Genomic DNA, 17,651 nt, shown 5'->3' with positions numbered 1-17,651 from the left:
CACAGTCCAAAGATGTGCAGGCTAGGTAGATTAGCCATGTTAAATTGCCTGTTGTGTTAAGGGAGAGTTTGATTAGGTGGGGTGTAGGTCTGGCTGGGATACTCTGAGGTTTGATGTGGACTTGTTGGGCTAAGGGCTGTTATGGTTCCAGAGTGCTGATCTGCTGGAGATTACAAGGTCCAGAGCTGGATGAACACAGCAGGCCAAACAGCAAAGGAGCAGGAAGTCCGATGCCTCAGGCCTAGACACCCTTCTTCAGTTTTTGATAAGGCTGTTTTTAAAATTGGTTTAACGAGACTGCACCATTCCTAGGAACACTGCAATACCAGGATGATGCATGGAGAGGACAGAGCAAGCTGCTGTTCTTAAAAATCGGTTTAATATAGGGTCCTTAAGTAAAGAACATATCAGATATTAAAAGCTGATAAGAACATTTTTTTTAATTTGAAAAAATATACTTTATTCATAAGATGTATAAAAAAACACATTCATACACCTACCCAGTCATGCAAGCTGCTCTGGGTTACCCAGGGCATACGTACACCAACTAAAGGGAAAAAAAAAACAAAACATCGAAGAAAAAAATCAAAGCAAAGAAAATACACCGGCAGTCTTCACCCCGCACAGTCCCTGTTGGCCCCCTGACCAGTTGGGGAAGGCGCCAGCTGGACCCAGTTACCAGATAGGGCCCTTTTTTTCTATTCTGGATGAGGGGTTTCATACGGTGGTCTTTCCCCACCATGCCTTGGCGGCGGCTGCCCCAAGCTTTAGCGCGTCACTCAGCACATAGTCCTGGACCTTGGAGTGCGCCAGTCTGTAACATTCGGTCGGGGTCAGTTCTTTCAGCTGACAGACCAGCAAGTTGCGGGCAGGTCAAAGAGCGTCTTTCACCGCATTGATGGTCCTCCAGGCACAGTTGATGTTGGTCTCGGTGTGCATCCCGGGAAACAGCCCATAGAGCATGGAGTCCCGCGTCACGAATCTACTCGGGATGAACCTCGACAAAGACCACTGCATCCCCCTCCAGACCTCCTGTGCATAGGCACTGTCCAGAAGGAGGTGATAGACAGTCTCGTTCCCGCTCATGCAGCCGCCTCGAGGGCAGCGTGCAGTGGCACAGAGATTCGGGGCGTGCATGAAGGATCTCACTGGCAGAGCCCCTGTCACTACCAGCCAAGCAATGTCTTTGTGCTCGTTTGAAAGTTCTGGCGATGAGGCATTCTGCCAAATAACTTTGGCAGTCTGCGCAGGGATACAACAGGACGCGATCCACCCTCTCTTTTTCCCAAAGCGTCTCGAGGATACTACGTGCTGACCACTGCCAGATGGCCTTGTGGTCGAAGGTGTTTCCTTTCAAAAATTTCTCCACAAACGACAGATGGTACAGGACGGTCCAACTACTCGGAGCGTTCTGCGGTAATGAGGCCAGGCCCATCCTTCACAACACAGGGGACAGGCAGAACCTCAGTCAGTAGTGACACTTGGTGTTTGCGTACTGAGGATCTACGCACAGCTTGATGCAGCCGCACACAAAGGTAGCCGTCAGGGCGAGGCTGGAGTTCGGTACATACTTTCTCCCCATTTTACAGGTCTTTGTACATGGTGTCCCTGTGGACCCGGTCCATCCTCCACCCCCAAATGAAGTGGAAGATGGCCCGGGTGACCACAGCGGCGCAGGTCCAGGAAATACGCCAGGGCTGCGCCACATACAACAGTACCGAAAGCCCCTCGCACCTGACAACCAGGTTCTTACCCGTGATGGAGAGGGACCAGAACGTCCACGTGCCCAGCTTCTGCTTCAGTTTGGTGATATGCTCCTCCCAATTCTGAGTGCATGTCCCAGCTCCAACAAACCAAACACCCAGCACCTTCAGGTAGTCTGTGCTGACGGTGAAGGGGATGAAGGAGCGGTTGTCCCAGTTCCCGAAGAATATGTCCTCGTTCTTACCCCTATTGGCTTGGGCCGCAGATGTCTGCTCACCGACGTCTACGCACACTCACCGACTGACGATCGGTGCAGAAGACGGCGACATGTTCCATGTACAGGAGGTCTTGACCTGAAGGCCTCCGCTGCCTGGGATAGTCACGCCCTTCAGGCTCACGTCCTTCCTGATGGATGCGGCAAAGGGCTCCACACAGCACACGAACAAGGCAGGAGAGAGCGGGCACCCCTGCTTGACTCCAGATCTGACGGGAGAACTGTCCGATTCCCACCCATTGATCGAGACTGTGCTAACGATGTTGGTGTAGAGCAGCCAGATCCAATTGCTGATGCCCTCCCCGAACCCCAATTTGGAGAGACCCTGTTGAAGGCCTTCTCCTGGTCCAGGCTGACGAGGCAGGTGTCCACCCGCCTGTCCTGCACGTAGGCGATCATACTGATGAACGCGAAACTCTCAGCGATCTTCCTGCCCGGCACAGCACAGTTTTTGTCAGGGTGATTCAGCAACTCCCAGACAGTCCTGACCCGGTTGGCTATGACCTTAGCCAGGATTTTGTAGTCCATGTTCAATAGTGAAATGGGACGCCAATGCGTAATTTCTTCCCTCTCTCCCTTCCTCTTGTAAATGACGGTGATGATGCCCTTCCTCATGGACTTGCACATTTCCCCTCTCTGAAGCGCACGATCGTACACCTCCAGCAGGTTCTGGCCGACCAGGTCCCACAGAGCGGAATACAGCTCGACCGGTAAGCCGTCGCTCCCAGGAGTCTTATTCCTCTCAAAGGACATGAGGGCTGTAGTCAGCTCGTCCAGGGATATCTGCCGGTCCAGCCACTCCCTCGTGCCGCCGCCTAAGACCTCCGTGATAGACGACAGGAGCAACTCGGAGGTCATGCTGGCCGCGGGCTTCGCATCATACAGTCTGGCATAGAAGGATCTGCTAATCCTCAAAATGTCAGGCTGAGACGACGTCACCGAGATGTCGTTCTCCTTCAGCCGGCTGAGCACAGAGCTCTTTGTGCACCTCCTGAAAGAAGAAACCCGAGCACATCTTGTCCTGCTCCACTGTGTGGACCCTGGACCGGAAGATTATCCTGGAGGCCTCCGTGGCAAAGGGGGAGGCTTGCTGGCCCCTCACCTTGCGGACGTCCTCCGTGACATCGACCCCCATTGACTGCAGAAGGAGCAGGTTCTGCGTCCTTTTCTGGAGTTGCGACAGCTTTCCCCGCCTTTCTCTCACCTTCCGAACACCCTTGAGCAAAAGTACCTCTTGATGTTCTCCTCCACCTTCTCCCACCAGTCACCCGGAGACTCAAAGAGGGGTTTCACGGTTCTCCAACCTGCATACTCCCTCTTAAGCTCCTCGACATACTCTGTGGTCAACAGAGTCGTGTTGATGTTCCACGTCCCCTTGCCAGTCTGCTGGTTGTCCTGTAAGTGACAGTCGGCCAGCAGGAGGCAGTGGTCAGAGAAGAACACCGGCTCGACGCCAGTGGACCTGACCGAGAACAAACAGGAAGTCTATCCTTGAGCAGATAGACCCATCTGGCTGCGACCAGGTGTATCACCGCTGCGCTCCGTCTGCAGGGGTGCTGAAGACGTCGAGCAACTTGGTGTCCTTCACCGTGTCCAGCAGGAATCTGGACGTGGCGTCCAATTTACTCTCCCCACCCACTGTCCCCACACTGGATCTTCCATCTGCATCGATGATGCAGTTGAAGTCTCCACCTAGAATGACTGGTCTAGGCATAGCCAGCAGGGTTGGAAGCCGCTGCAGGATGGCCAACCGCTCGCTGTGTACCACTGGGGCCCTCCAGCGTGCCTTCCTCCTTGGCTTCCGGACCGTTGTCCACTCCCCTGGGTCACCTGTAGCCTCCTCCATTGACTCTGGGTTGTCAGGGGGTGGGTGGGGGCAGTGGGGGAGAAAGCGGAGCGTGCAGGGGCGCTTTGCTGGCCTCGGTTCCATCCTGCGGGGCTGGTCCCTCCTGCACAGTAGGACAAAGGTCCTTGCATGGGCCTGGTGCCTGCCTCTCCTACAGGGGAGGGTGGGTGGGGGGGCTTGCCCCGCATTGCCGCTGCTAGTGACCTGGGCGTAGGTGGTCCCCCGCCACAGTCACGGCCTGCAGATGTAGCTCACTTTCCTACAAAGGTTGCAGATTTTTTCTTTTGTCAATCCTTTGCAAGGGGTCCATCCTCCTTGCAGTTCCATCAGATGGTGACTTTGCAGTCGGCCACCATGTGACCTGACCTACCACAGGCATGGCAGACTTTGGGTTGCCTTGCGTAGGTCAGGTAGTCCTTGCTCCCACCAATCGTGAAGCTGCCTGGTGGGTGTATGATGTTCCCGACCACGCCCGTCCTCAGCATCACCCTGGCCTGCCTCTTACTTGTCCAGATCCCAAAGGGGTCCAGGATGTTGGTTAGGTCCCCTTCCAAGGAAGGTCAGGACATCAGCTGCTGGCACATGCGGGTTGTACATGTGTACAGTCACCATACGGCTCCTCGGCACAGGCATCACAAACAGTGGGACAGCGGTCAATGCAGAGAGGGGGCCCCTCACATCCTTTCTCCTTGAAAACCTCCAGGAAGCGCTCGCAAAGCTTGGTGCTCCTGATGGTTACATTGTAAAAACCTCCTCCAGGGAAATCCTGCAGGCAGTAAATGTCAGCAGCAGCAAACCCACAACAGTCCAACAGGACCCTCTTCACACAGAAGGCGCGGTCCACAGGTGCACCTTCATCCACCTTCTTCACGGAAACACAGATGGTGTTCCGGACCTCCTGACCCAGGGCACAAGCACTTGCCACAGCCATCCTTGCAGGTTTGCTGCTCCCCTGAACCAGCATTAGGCCTTAACCAGCATTAAGATCCACCAGTTGCAAGGGTGCACAATCAACCTGACATCTTCCTTCCACCTTCAATACTCGCTCTATCCTCTTCTCAGTCCACAATGATAAGAACAGGTATAAACACACCTTTTTTTTTAATTTGAAAGAAAATATACATTATTCATAAGATCTACAAAAAAAACATATTTGTACACCTACCCAGTCATGCAGGTTACCCAGGGGGTACATACACCAACTAAAGGGAAAAAAAACAAACAAAGAAGAAAAAAAACAAACAAAGAAGAAAAAAAGACAAAGAAAACACCCCAGCACAGTCCCCCTTGGCTCCCTGACCAGTTGGGGAAAGCACCAGCTGGATCCAGTTAACAAAGATAAACACACCCTCAATTTTAACCAAAGAAGGCCAAAAAGTAAAGACATTGTAATACTGGACTACCTTAGGTCCCAGTTACCTTCCATATTTTCCATCAGCCTGACTGAGTGCAAAGACTTGTAAATCACTGCTGACAGTTTTTACTGTTGTTCCCGTACTCCTGGGTTTCCTAACCGGGGAAAACCGATAGTCGGTTTACACCAGTACTTTTTCAAGACCTTTTCTATAAAAATCTCTTTGCAATGAATGTAGATCATTGGAAATGTACCAATCAGATGAGGTGGGGCATGTCACTAACAAGCCTCATCAACCAGCTCCATGACTAGCGGATGGTCAGTGAGATTGCAGCAACAATCGGTACAGAACCGCACACTCAGAGAATGTCCCAGCACAGAGGAAGGTGCTTCAGCGTGTCACTGTCTGCATCAGCTGACTGTACAGGTAATTTCACCAGTCCCACCCATCATGGTCTTACCGATGCCCTGTAAATCTCTCATTGTTCAACTCTCTCCTGAGGGTCACGAATGATTCTGCCTCCAGCGCCCTCTCAGGCAGTGCGCAGCCAGCAGGAACCACTCGCTGATAACAGTGGGTCTATCTCCCTCGATAAATATGACTTTTTGTTGCAAAAAAGGCAAATCACCACGGCCTCCCTCCAAACCCATCCCACTCCATGATCTGGGCTCATCCTTCCCCCCACTGCATCCCAAAACCAGCCCAGCCTGTCTCTGCCTCCCTAACCTGTTCTTCCTCTCACCCATCCCTTCCTCCTACCCCAAGCCGCACCTCCATTTCTAACCTACTAACCTCATCCCACTTCCTTGATCTGTCTGTCTTCCTGACCTATCCCCTCCCTACCTCCCCACCTAAACTCTCCTCTCCACCTATCTTCTTTTCTCTCCATCTTCGGTCCGCCTCCCCCTCTTTCCCTATTTATTCCAGATCCCTCAACCCATCCCCCTCTCTGATGAAGGGTCTAGGCCCGAAACGTCAGCTTTTTGTGCTCCTGAGATGCTGCTCGGCCTGTTGTGTTCATCCAGCTTCAGACTTTATTAGCTTGGATTCTCCAGCATCTGCAGTTCCCATTATCTCTGATTGCTGCAACTTGTCTATTCGAACCAGATATCCTAAATTATTTTAGTCCCATTTGCCAGCATTGGGCCCGTATCCCGCTGTCCCCTTCCTATGCATTTCCCAATCCTGGTGCTGTTTAAGAGCTGTGACTGTACCACCTCCTCCATACATGCAGCATTCTCTACATGTAAAACTGTCCCTCAGGTCCCTTTTAAATCTTTCACCTCTCAACTTAAACCCATGCTCTCAGGTTTGGATTCCTTTCCCTGCAGGAAAGGTATTGCCAATTCACCCCATCCAAGCCCCTCGTGATTTTATAAACCTCTGTAAGGTCACGCCTCAGCCTATGACGTTCCAGGGAATCAGCCCCAGCCTATTCAGCCTCCTCTCCCTGTAGCTCAAACCATTCGATCCAAGCACCATCCTTGTAAATCTTTTTTTTTCTGAAACCTTTCAGTTTAACAACTTTCCTGTAGCAGGGATATTATAACTGAGTGCAGTATTCTAAAAGTGGCAATGTTCTGTGCATCTGCATCGTAACGCCCAAACTCTGATACTCAATACAATAAAAGCAAGTATGCCAAATGCCTTCTTCGCCACCCTGTCTAACTGTGAGTCCACTTTCAACGAACAATGCATCTGCACCCCAATGTCTCTGTTTGGTGACACTCCACAAAGTCTGACCATTAACTTATAAGTCCTGCCTGAGTTTGCCTTACCAAATTGCAACACCTCACATTTATCTAGACTTTATCTGCCACTCCTTGGCCCATTGGCCCATCTGATCAAGGTCCCGTTGTACTCTGAGATAACATTCTTCACTATCCACAACAATATGAATTTTGGGGCCATCTGCAAACTTACTAACCATCCCTCCTCTGCTTCCATCTAAATCATTTATATAAAGTTATGGATAAGCAGTGTCCCAGCACTGATTCTTGTGACACACCACAGGTCACAGGCCTTCAGTCTGATATATAACACTCTACCATCACTCTGTGCCTCCTGCCTTCAAGCCAGTCTTGGATCCAAACCACTAGCTTCCACTGGATTCCATGTGATCTAACCAGTCTACCATGAGGAACCTTTTCAAACACCTTTGCGTAGTGCATCCAAACAATGTTTACCCTCTCTGCCTTCATCAACCTTCTTTGTCACCCCTGCAAAATCCTCATGTTAGTGGGACTTGATTTACATCACACCAACACCAGAGTCAGATAACTGGGAACAGTATATGAAGCAAAATGTGTACATGAGATTACAAAGTGTGGAGCTGGATGAACACGGCAGGCCAAAAAGCCAGCAGCCCCAGAGGAGACAGCCACGCTGAGCCCTGCTGAGTTTTCACCATCACCCCTAGACCTCCCCCTGACTGAGGTCAAATGGTCAGTCCTCAGTAAGGGGCTCACCTTTATCCCCCTCCACACACACATCAATGAATACCACTCACGTTTGGACATCGAGCAGTTTTTCGGCTGCCTTCACCGCTCCACCTATCTTCTCCTCTCTCCCTCTTTGATCCGCCTCTCCCTATTTATTTCAGAACCCTCTCACCATTCCCCTTTTTCTGATGAAGGGACTAGGCCCGAAACATCAGCTCCTAAGCTACTGCTTGGCCTGCTGTGTTCATCCAGCTCCACACTTTGTTATCTCGGATTCTCCAGCATCTGCAGTTCCTATTATCTCTGATACAAAATGTGTACATTACTGGTTAAAAATACTGAAATAATTTCATTGTCTTCAACTTTAAAATCAAATGCTGGAGTCTGCAGCTCAAAAGATATCAGAAGCACTGGGGTGAGAGGAAACCCACAGTTCAGGAAATGCTCAGGAATCAGGGTGACATCATTGAGCAATTGCCCGTGTGTGATAACATCACCCACTTGAACACAGAGCATTCGGGTCTGCACAAACAGGTGATGTGCACAAAGGATGTGAGGGTCTGTGGAGTGATTGAAAGGAGATTGATCAGAATGATTCAGGAACTGAGGGATATTAGTTGTAAGGTCAGGTTGGAGGAACTGAAGGTGTTCTGCACAAAGCAAACAAGACTGAGGTGATCTTTGACAAAGGTGTCTAGGTTTATGAGAGATTTAGATAAGGTAGATAAAGAGCAGCTGTTCCTCTTCACTTGTAGTAAAATTCTTAGAAACACAGATTTAAGATATTGGGCAATAGTTACTGGGAGATGTAAGGAAGGAACTTAACGTTACTTTTATTTGACTCAATACTGACATTCAAAGACCAACAATATCCAGGGCTGAATGATTAAAAAATCAAGTGACACGCTTAGATCTTGCTGTATCTAAGCAAGTTTCTGATCTGCAAATCCTTTTCTAACACTGAAGCTCTGAAATTCATTTCCTTCGTCTGCTCAAACACTGTTCTACAAAACAAAATCCTTGCTCCTTGTTGAAACATGCAGGTTTTTTGGAGGATTAATGGGTTGGTTGCAGAAAGGTTGGTTCCCTTCTGGACCATCTAGGGCCAGAATACCTCATATCAGAAAGGGGTTTCATATTTAAGCCAGAGATGAGGAAGAAATTATTCTCTCAGACAGTTGTGAATCAGTGGAATTCTTCAGAGCAGAGGTTTGTTGTGGCTGGGCCAATAAGTATATTTAAGGCTGAGATCAACAGATCTTTAAGCAATAAAGGTATCAAGGTTTATGGGGAAAGGCAACAAAGTGCAGATCAGACAGGATCTTATTGAATGGCAGAGCAGAGTTGATGGTCTAAATGGTCTCTTTCTGTTTGTAAACTCAATGGTCTTGAAATGAGGCTGCAAAACTCTCCGCAGTAAAATGTGCAAAATGAAAATTGCATGGAACCCTTCAGAAAGCTGAACCAAGGTGAGACATGGAAAGGGCAACACACAAATGATAGTCAATGTGGGTGATTGATCCGGAGTGATCTGTGTACCAGGGTAAACAGGAAAACTGGTCTTCAGCTCTCACATTGAGCTCGGCTCAAAGTTTTGGCAAAGATCTATAGCTCAGTTTGAGGGTGAGTTGTTGACTTGTTCGCCAAGCTGGCTTGTTCTTGTTCAGATGGTTCATCACCATGCTAGGTGACATCATCAGTAGAGCCTCCGTTGAAGCAGTGTTTTTCTCCTCTGCTTAGAATTTATACTGTTTGCTCTGTTATGGTGAGTAGTGTCATTTCTGGTTTTGATCTGTGTGGGTTTGTATAGGGGTCCAATTCTTTATGTTTGCTGATTGCATGATGGGTGGAGAACAATGCCTCTAGGAATTCCTGTGCATGTCTATGTTTGGCTCGGGCTACTATGGTTACCTTGTCCCAGTTAAACTGATGGCCTTCATTGTCTGAGTGTCTCGATATTAAGGAGAGTTTGTCATTCCGTTTTGCTACTAGTTGAAGTTTTTGAATTCCAATGTCTAGTTTCATTCCTGTCTCTCCGATGTAACATTTACAGTCATAATTGCATGGTATTTTGTAAACCACATTGGTTCTGCATGTTGTGGGAATGGGGTCTTTAATTCTTGTAAGTGTTTGTCATTGAGCAGCTGTGGGAGTGTCCACCACCATGACTCTGAGTGGTCTGAGGGGTCTTGTTGTCACTTCCAATATATTCTTGATGCATGACAGTGTGGCCAGCGTGTGAGGGCGTACTGTGTCCTTCTATTGTTGTCTGTTTAACATCCGCAACCTCACCAAAATTCCCTCACACAAGGTACTACTGCAGAAGACCAGATAATCCCAGTTCCCAGGCCTGGAATCAGAGTGTCAGTGGCCCAGCCACGAAGATACAATGGGAAATGTGGGATGGCAATGAGCGCACAGGGCTACTCTGTGGTTCCTGTCACACAATCGGTGAGCGTGCGGTCCTTCTATGATGGTACAGAGGTGCGTAAAATGCCGAGGCTGTGAGCTTGAACCACACCCAGAGATGCTTTTATTGACATGGAGCAGGGATTATTGGGTCATCGGGCTGTGGGAAATATCACAGATCAATGTTGGTCAAAACAGAATTTGTAAAAAGACTAGCTTCTTTTGTTGGTTCTTGAACTTTCCCAGGGAAATGTCTCAATTATCAACCATATTAGAGATTGCTCTCCCATCCCCTGAGAGACTCCCCCTGCCTGTTAAATTCACTTTTTGTATGTCTATCTCTGTCTTTGAAAACTTGATTTTAATTTCATATCCACGACCTTTTCATTGGAACCAGTTGAATTTTCATGTGTTTGACACCATTATGGAGAGGAAGTGAAACAACCTACCAGCTGTGGGGTGTGACAATGGAAGGCAGAAGGGTGAGAAAATGATGATCAAGAGAGTGGGGAACGATGATAGCCTTCAGATGAATTTGAATGTCATTGTTCACAACCCGGGGAAAGTTATCACCCACTGATAAATAACAATCAGAAAAATAACAATGACGGAAATTGCTGGTGAAACTCTTGAAGTCTGACGGCATCTGCGGAGAGAAAGCAGGGTTAATGTTCCCAGTTCAGTGACCCTTCTTTGGAATGAGGCATGTAACTGTTGGTTTTGCATTTACCAAAAGTTCGGTCAAATCATGAGTCTGCCCACCTGTGTGGGTTGCTGGTCTGCTTGGTCCCTTCGACGTTGTGTGTCTGTTAGTCAAACATTTATTTGTGTGTGTGTGTGTGTGTGTGTGTGTGTGTGTGTGTGTGTGTGTGTGGCGGAGAGGGAGCATGCTGGGCCCATTACCCAGAAGGTCACTGGATTGAAACCATTCTCTGCTGCTTACACCAACAAATTGATGTTTGTTAGCAGCTAAGTTAATTTTGCTCACATTGTCTCTGCACCAGCTTCTTGCTCTCAGTAACCACTTCAACCTACATTTAAAACACATTTATCCTGACATGGACGCACACTGTAAATGTTACAAACATGCACCAGCTGGTACTTTTTCCTTTCACTCAATCCCTTTCTCAACAGGAACCAACACCGGTGTGATGGTCCAAATGGCCTTCTCCTGTCTCTGTCACTCTGGGATGATCTGAACAGTGAAAGTTATCCTCTACAGTAAGGCAATACAGCGGAGAGATAGCAGTGCAGTGGTGATAATCCCTGGGGACTGAGACACAGCAGCTGCTGGAGTTTGAATTCAATGAATAAAATCTGGAAAGTAAACCTGAATTTCAGGAACAGAGGCCATGACTTTAATTTCCTGAAATCCCATTCATTCATGTCCCTTTGGAAGGGAAGTCCTTGCCTGGTCAGACATACAAGTGACTTGAGGCCCACAACAACATGGTTGACTCCTAACTGCCCTCTGACATCAGTTGAAGGTAAATTAGGGATGAACAACAAATGCTGTCCTGACCAGTGATACCCACCTCCTATGGGAGAATAAAGGAAGAACAAAAACACATTCACAACAAGAAAAAAATAGGCCTTCTCTCTGCATTGACTTGAATTCACCAGATCGCCCAATCTGGACAGAGACAAGGACACCCACAGCACAGAGAAACCAGGGAAATTGCAGAATGAAGGAAGGATTCAATTACCCACTGAGGTGGAAACTCATTTACTCAGGTGTACTGGGGAGAGGTTGTTCACCAGTCCCATGTGTGGGAAGGGATCATTCAGAAAAATAAACTCCGGAGCCCGCACAAATTCACATATAGTGATACTCTGCTGTTATAGCTGCTGCGAATCCCCACCTCAGAAGGAACCATATCTTGACACCGGTTTCCAGTGGAATTCTGAGGGTTACTCACCCTGCAATGTTATCTCTGTTTTCTCTCCACAGATGCTGCCAGTTCTACTGACCTTTTCCAGTAATTTCTGTTTTCTTATTTGTTTCTGATTTACAGCAATTGCAGTCCTTTCAGTTTTTAATCCAGTGGAGTTCCACTGCTTTCTGATGTATAACCATCATTAAATCCTAGTTGTAGAAGCCATAATTTAGAATAAATAATCATGTAGTTGACCATGACGAAGAAAACCGTGGACTGCAGGGAGTTATCAATCAAGTGGAAAGATAAAATGGTGAAAGGAATTGAATCCACAGGAGTGAGTGATAATGAATTTAGGGAGACTGAACTATGAAAGTGAGGAATAGTGAGTGGTGTAGAGGGACAAACAGACCTTGGAACGAACATTCACAAAAACCTGAATGTGGTTAGATAGGAAGATCAGGTGGTTGAGAGGGTTTGATATATTTTGGATGCACATTATTCAGCTGATAGTTCCAATTCAGCTTCTCATCAATATTAGCCCCCAGGATGATGATAATGGGGAATTCCATAAAGATACACCCAGTGAATGTCACTTGGCTGTGGTTAGATTCTCATTTCTCAGATTTGGTCATTATTTGTTGGTACTTGTTGGTGCAAATGTTCTTTGTCACATGGTAGGGTCACTTCAATGTTGTCCAGGCTCACTGCATTTAGATATCTACTGCTTTGGTATCCAAGGAGCCACAAACGGTGCTAAAGTATTGTGCAAGCATCAGCAAACATTCCCACTTCTGACCTTATGGCGCAGGGAAGGTCATTGATGAAACAGCTGAAGGTGGTTGGGACTAGAACCTGATCCTGAGGAACTCCTGCAGCTGAGACGATTGCCATCCTACAATCACAAGCCTCCCCTTCTGTATTCAGTATTATCAAACCAGGGTGAAGTAGAGTGAGGAGGGTAAGAGAATGTACATTGGAAACAGAGAAGGAAAAGGAGAACATTAAAACACAGAACAAGTAGAAAATAAACTTGTCCAAGCAGTGCAGCACAAGGTAACTGTCAAATACAACCATATCAGGTCAGAATTATTGTTGCTCCGACAGTTTAACTGCAGGTCCATAACAGTGAACCATCAACAGTTACTTAGGGCTCAGAAACTATCTGTATAGCTTAAGATAGTCACGTAAGTGTTACTCACCCAGCTGTGAGCTGACGGTCGGATAGAGAAGCTCTGAAGATAGTATGGAAGTGGAAGTCCTGTTGAAATTAGAGGACTCAGAACTTTGTCAGAAACTGAACAGCATCCTGTTTTTATAGTAAGTAAGTGAAATAATTTATTTCATATCAATGTCATATGCAACCATTTTTACATGAAAATGCCTTCACATGCTGTTTTGAGCTGTAAAAGGTGGAGTGTCTCCGAGCTAAACTTACAGACCTCTTCCACAAGTATGTGGTACAAGTTTGAATAAATTCACCTTGTTTCGATTTACTGAGGTCTGAAGATGCAATCTTTTCAAAAACCAGCTATCCAAGGAAGAATAATATTCTCTGGTTCCTATTGAACTTAGCTTTGTCATGATTCCTTAATACAATGCTCTGTCAAATGGAGCCTTAAGATAGTGGATAGTCACTCTCACATTTGGAATTCAGCTGTTTGGTCCATGTTTGCACTAAGAATGTAGGGAGGAGAGGAGATGAGTGGCCCTTGCTTAACTCAAACTGAGATCCATCACTATGATATGACAAAGCAAGAGCTGTTTGATGTTATGGTTGTCACCCTGTTTTGACTGCATTTACGTACTGACAGGCCAGACAATTGACTGAAGGCTTGTCCACACAGGCCACGTATATGGTTTCTCTTCACTGTGAATGACACTTGTTCCTTCCATATTCAAAGCTCCTGAGAATTAAGTGTTCCCGGCAGTTCTTGATCCAGTGTTTGAGTTGAGCAGCCTGTCAGTAAATGCTCCCTTTCCAATTCCCTGAAAAAATAAATTTACAACAGTTAAAAGTAGAATGAAAGCTGCTGGATTGTCACCTGGATCATTAAAAACTGCAGATGCTGTAAATCAGGAATGAAAAATAATTTGCTGGTAAAGCTCAGCAGATCTGGCAACATCTGTGAATGAAAAAAACAGGTTAATGTTTCAGGTCTGATGATCCTTTCTCAAGTTCAGAGGAAGGGTCACCGAACTCAAAACATTAACTCTGTTCTTTCCTTCACAGATGTTGTCAGTCTTGCTGAGCTATTCCACTTGGATCATTTGATATCTTTGAAAGGACAGAAGATGAAAAATACAGGACAAATCAGGCTGTGGGAACTGGCTACAGAGCCAATCATTATTTGTGCAGAGCCAGAGTGGGAGGTTTGAGTGAGACCACAACAATGCTGTCGGTGTAACAATACAAACCGTACAACTATCTGACCATAACCTGTGTCAGTCTGTAACTGGATACGTGTAAATGACCGAAGCTGGCTGAAAATGCATTCCTGCAAGCAGGTGGGAATTCATGGTCCTCCTTTCGATAATTAATTCCCCCTTTTGCACTGGTGGGATTTGTATTTGGAGTACTGTTGTCAGTTCTGGTCACCCGACTTAGAGAAGGTTGTTATGAAACATTTCAGGGCAGATTCAATAGACTAATACCTGGAATGAGTGGATTGCCTTAAAGGAACATCTGGAGGAAAATACAGGCTAGGTCTGTATTGTCTGGAGTTTAGAAAAGAAAGAGGATACTAAATTGAAACACGAAAGATCCTGAGGGGACCTGACCAGATGCATGGTGAAAACATGGTCCCTCTTGTGGAAGGATCTAGAACTGAGGTCATTGTTTAAAGGTAAGGGTGAGTCCATTTGAAATAGTGAGGAACATTTCTTTTCTCTCAGAGGGCTGAGAATCTTTGTGACTCCCTTCGGCAAAAGGCAGTGGATGCAGCATCTTTTTTTTTAAAAGGCAGAGACAGATTCTTGCTGACCAAGACAATGAAAGATATTCTGCGATATGCAGGTACATAGAACCGAGGTTGAAATTAAATCAGTGATTTTATTGAGTCGCAGAGCAGGCTCGAGGGGCCGAGTGACCCACACTTGTTCCTCATTCCTACGTTTGAATAAACCGCAGGACAAAGAAGCTCAGGTCTTGTCTGATGACTGCGGGTGAGGAGGGTGTTTGAGCTCCCACTTCACTCACCCAGTGGATTAGTTCCTCTCTACACCCCGACCAGCTTCAATTAACATTTGAAAAGTTTTAATCACATCAGCTGTCATCCTTCTAAGTTACAGGGAATACATCATTCCTGGTGAGATGATGCATTTTAATAGGAGAAGAGATCAGAAATTCGGAATCAGTTATCCATTCTGCCTCTCAAGCCTCAAAAAGGTCAAAGTTGATCTATTTTGGCTTCAATTCCACATTCGCACTTGGCCTTGATAGTCTTTTTAAAAACACATCCTGTGGGCATTGCTGGCTGTGTTTAACTGTCATTAAGAAAGTGGCAGTGATCTGTCTCCATGAACCACTGTAGTCCATGAGCGGTAGGTGGACGCATAATGCTGTTAGGGAGAGAATTCAGGATTTTGATCCAGCAACACTGAAGGTGTAGCGATACATTTCCAAGTCAGGATGGTGAGTGGTGTGGAGGGAATTCACACCCAACACAGAGTCTACAGCACGGAAAAACGTTCTGCTGACTCTGTCTGATCTTGACACTATCTTGCAAGTACTCTGTCATTCCATCTTTTATAGTGGACACGAACATATTTTTCCAACCAACAATTTTATGCAAATTCCCTGTTTTCTTTCTGACTCCGTTCTTACATATTGGGGTTACAGTAGCGATCCTCCAATCCATAAAAACTGAGTCTATAGAATTTGGAGGAAAACCAGTTGTGAATCTGCTATTTCTATTGCCACTTCCTAAGGTACTTTGAGATGAAGGTTATCAGTGTCTGGGGATTTATCTGCCTGTTATCCCATTAGTTGTCCCAATATCATTTTCCTACTAATTCTGATTCCACCTTCCCATTAGACCCTGTGATCCCCTTAATTTTGGGAGGTTATTTGTACCCTCCTTATTGAAAATCTCAGTCATATTTAATTGTTCCGCTATCACTTTGTACCCCATTATAAATTCCCTGTTTCTGCTTGTCAGGAGACCCTATATTCTTCTTGACCAGTCTTTCATTACCAATCTTCAACTAAGAGTTTAATGATGATTATGAAACCGCTGTTGATCGTCAGGAAAAAGCCATCTGGCTCATAAATATCCTTCAGGGAAAGGAACTGTTATCCTTCACCTGGTTTGGTCTGTGTGTGACTCCAGCCATACAGCAATGCAGCTGACACTTGATAGCCCTCTGGGCAATCACAGATGGGCAATAAATTCTGGCCAAGCCAGCAAAGTTCACATCCTGTGAATGAATATAAAACAAAATTCTGTTGGTTTGTATGGTCCCTGCAGCATGCACTCATGTTCTGTTTTCTCACTCTGATTAAATCCCTTTCTTTCCCTTTGCAGAAACCTAAACTGCTCCCAATCCTGTTGTCAGTTGTTTTATTGACCTAATTGTGTATGCTGCTTCCTTAAATTTAATACCTGTTCATTTCCCTTTCTGTGCTGTGGTTTGATCATGTTTCCCATTTTGTTCTTATGCCAGGCTGCGATGAAGAACTTCCACAGCTTGCCCACGTCCTCTTTCAACATTTGCCATTACCCATTTCCCATCATCCATTTACACACTGATTCACCATTTATCACAACTAGCTCGTGCCTCATATCATTTTAACTTCTTTCATTTAAATACAGGACCCAAGTCTCAGAAACAACATTCATCACTCTCCAGCTTTGTGAAGAATTCTATCCTATTGTGGTCCCTCATCCTTAAGGGCCCGTACTCAACTCGATTGTCAATTATTCCATCCTCATTATACAACACCCATCTGCTTCTTCAACATGTTGATTCATAAAATTGTACCATATAGACACTAAATATCCCTCCTGCACTGTACTGCTACAGTTGTGATTTGGACAATTTATAAGTAGGTTGCAGTCACCTGTAATTAAAGCCATAACTTTATGCCTTATATCTCTCAATTCCACCCTAATGCCTTCCCTAATATTACTGCAGCTTGGGTTCCATATGCAGCACTAAGGTCATTTTCTGTCCATTGGTGTTTCTCAGCTCAATCCAAACAGACTCTACTTCACTACACCCTATATCCTGGCTCACATCAGTTTCCTGTTTTAATCAGCAGCTCCTGACAAATCCTTTTCCCTCTTTCCTGCCCAATCCATCTTCCTCAGACAACCCACTTATTCCAGGTTTCAATCTTGTAAACCTCCTCTGAGCTACTTTGAATAAACGAAGAGAAGACCAAAACCTGCAGACAGTATTCGAGATCTGGTCTGACCCCTTCCTTGTACAAATGAAGCAGAACATCTTCTCATTGATTATTATTTGTTGTCATAATAAGGGAGATGGCCTAGTGGCGTTCTGGATTTCAGAGAGATCCTAATCAATTGGTGCAATGGGCTGAGTAATGGGAGATTGAATTTTATTTGGATAAATGTTTGTTTTACCACAACACAATACTTCACAAAGGCAGGACTTGCACAATTAATGCTTGGGCTCTGGGTAGTGTTGCAGATCAGGAAAAAAAAACCTCGGGTTTCAGGTACATCATTCTTTGAAATTTGCATCACAGGTAGACAGGGTGGTGAGGAAGGCATTTAGCAC

General features: G+C 46.2%; 1 pseudogene; it reads right to left on the bottom strand.

Moving 5' to 3' along the window:
- Positions 1-292: 292 nt before the first annotated feature.
- LOC132207829 (U2 spliceosomal RNA) lies at positions 293-456 on the bottom strand (annotated as a pseudogene).
- Positions 457-17,651: the final 17,195 nt, after the last annotated feature.

Source organism: Stegostoma tigrinum, unplaced genomic scaffold (genome assembly GCF_030684315.1).
Source record: "Stegostoma tigrinum isolate sSteTig4 unplaced genomic scaffold, sSteTig4.hap1 scaffold_171, whole genome shotgun sequence".
Classification (NCBI taxonomy): Eukaryota; Metazoa; Chordata; class Chondrichthyes; order Orectolobiformes; family Stegostomatidae; genus Stegostoma; species Stegostoma tigrinum.
The sequence above is the reverse complement of the archived record's forward strand: the minus strand, read 5'-3'. Positions and strand labels throughout refer to the sequence as shown.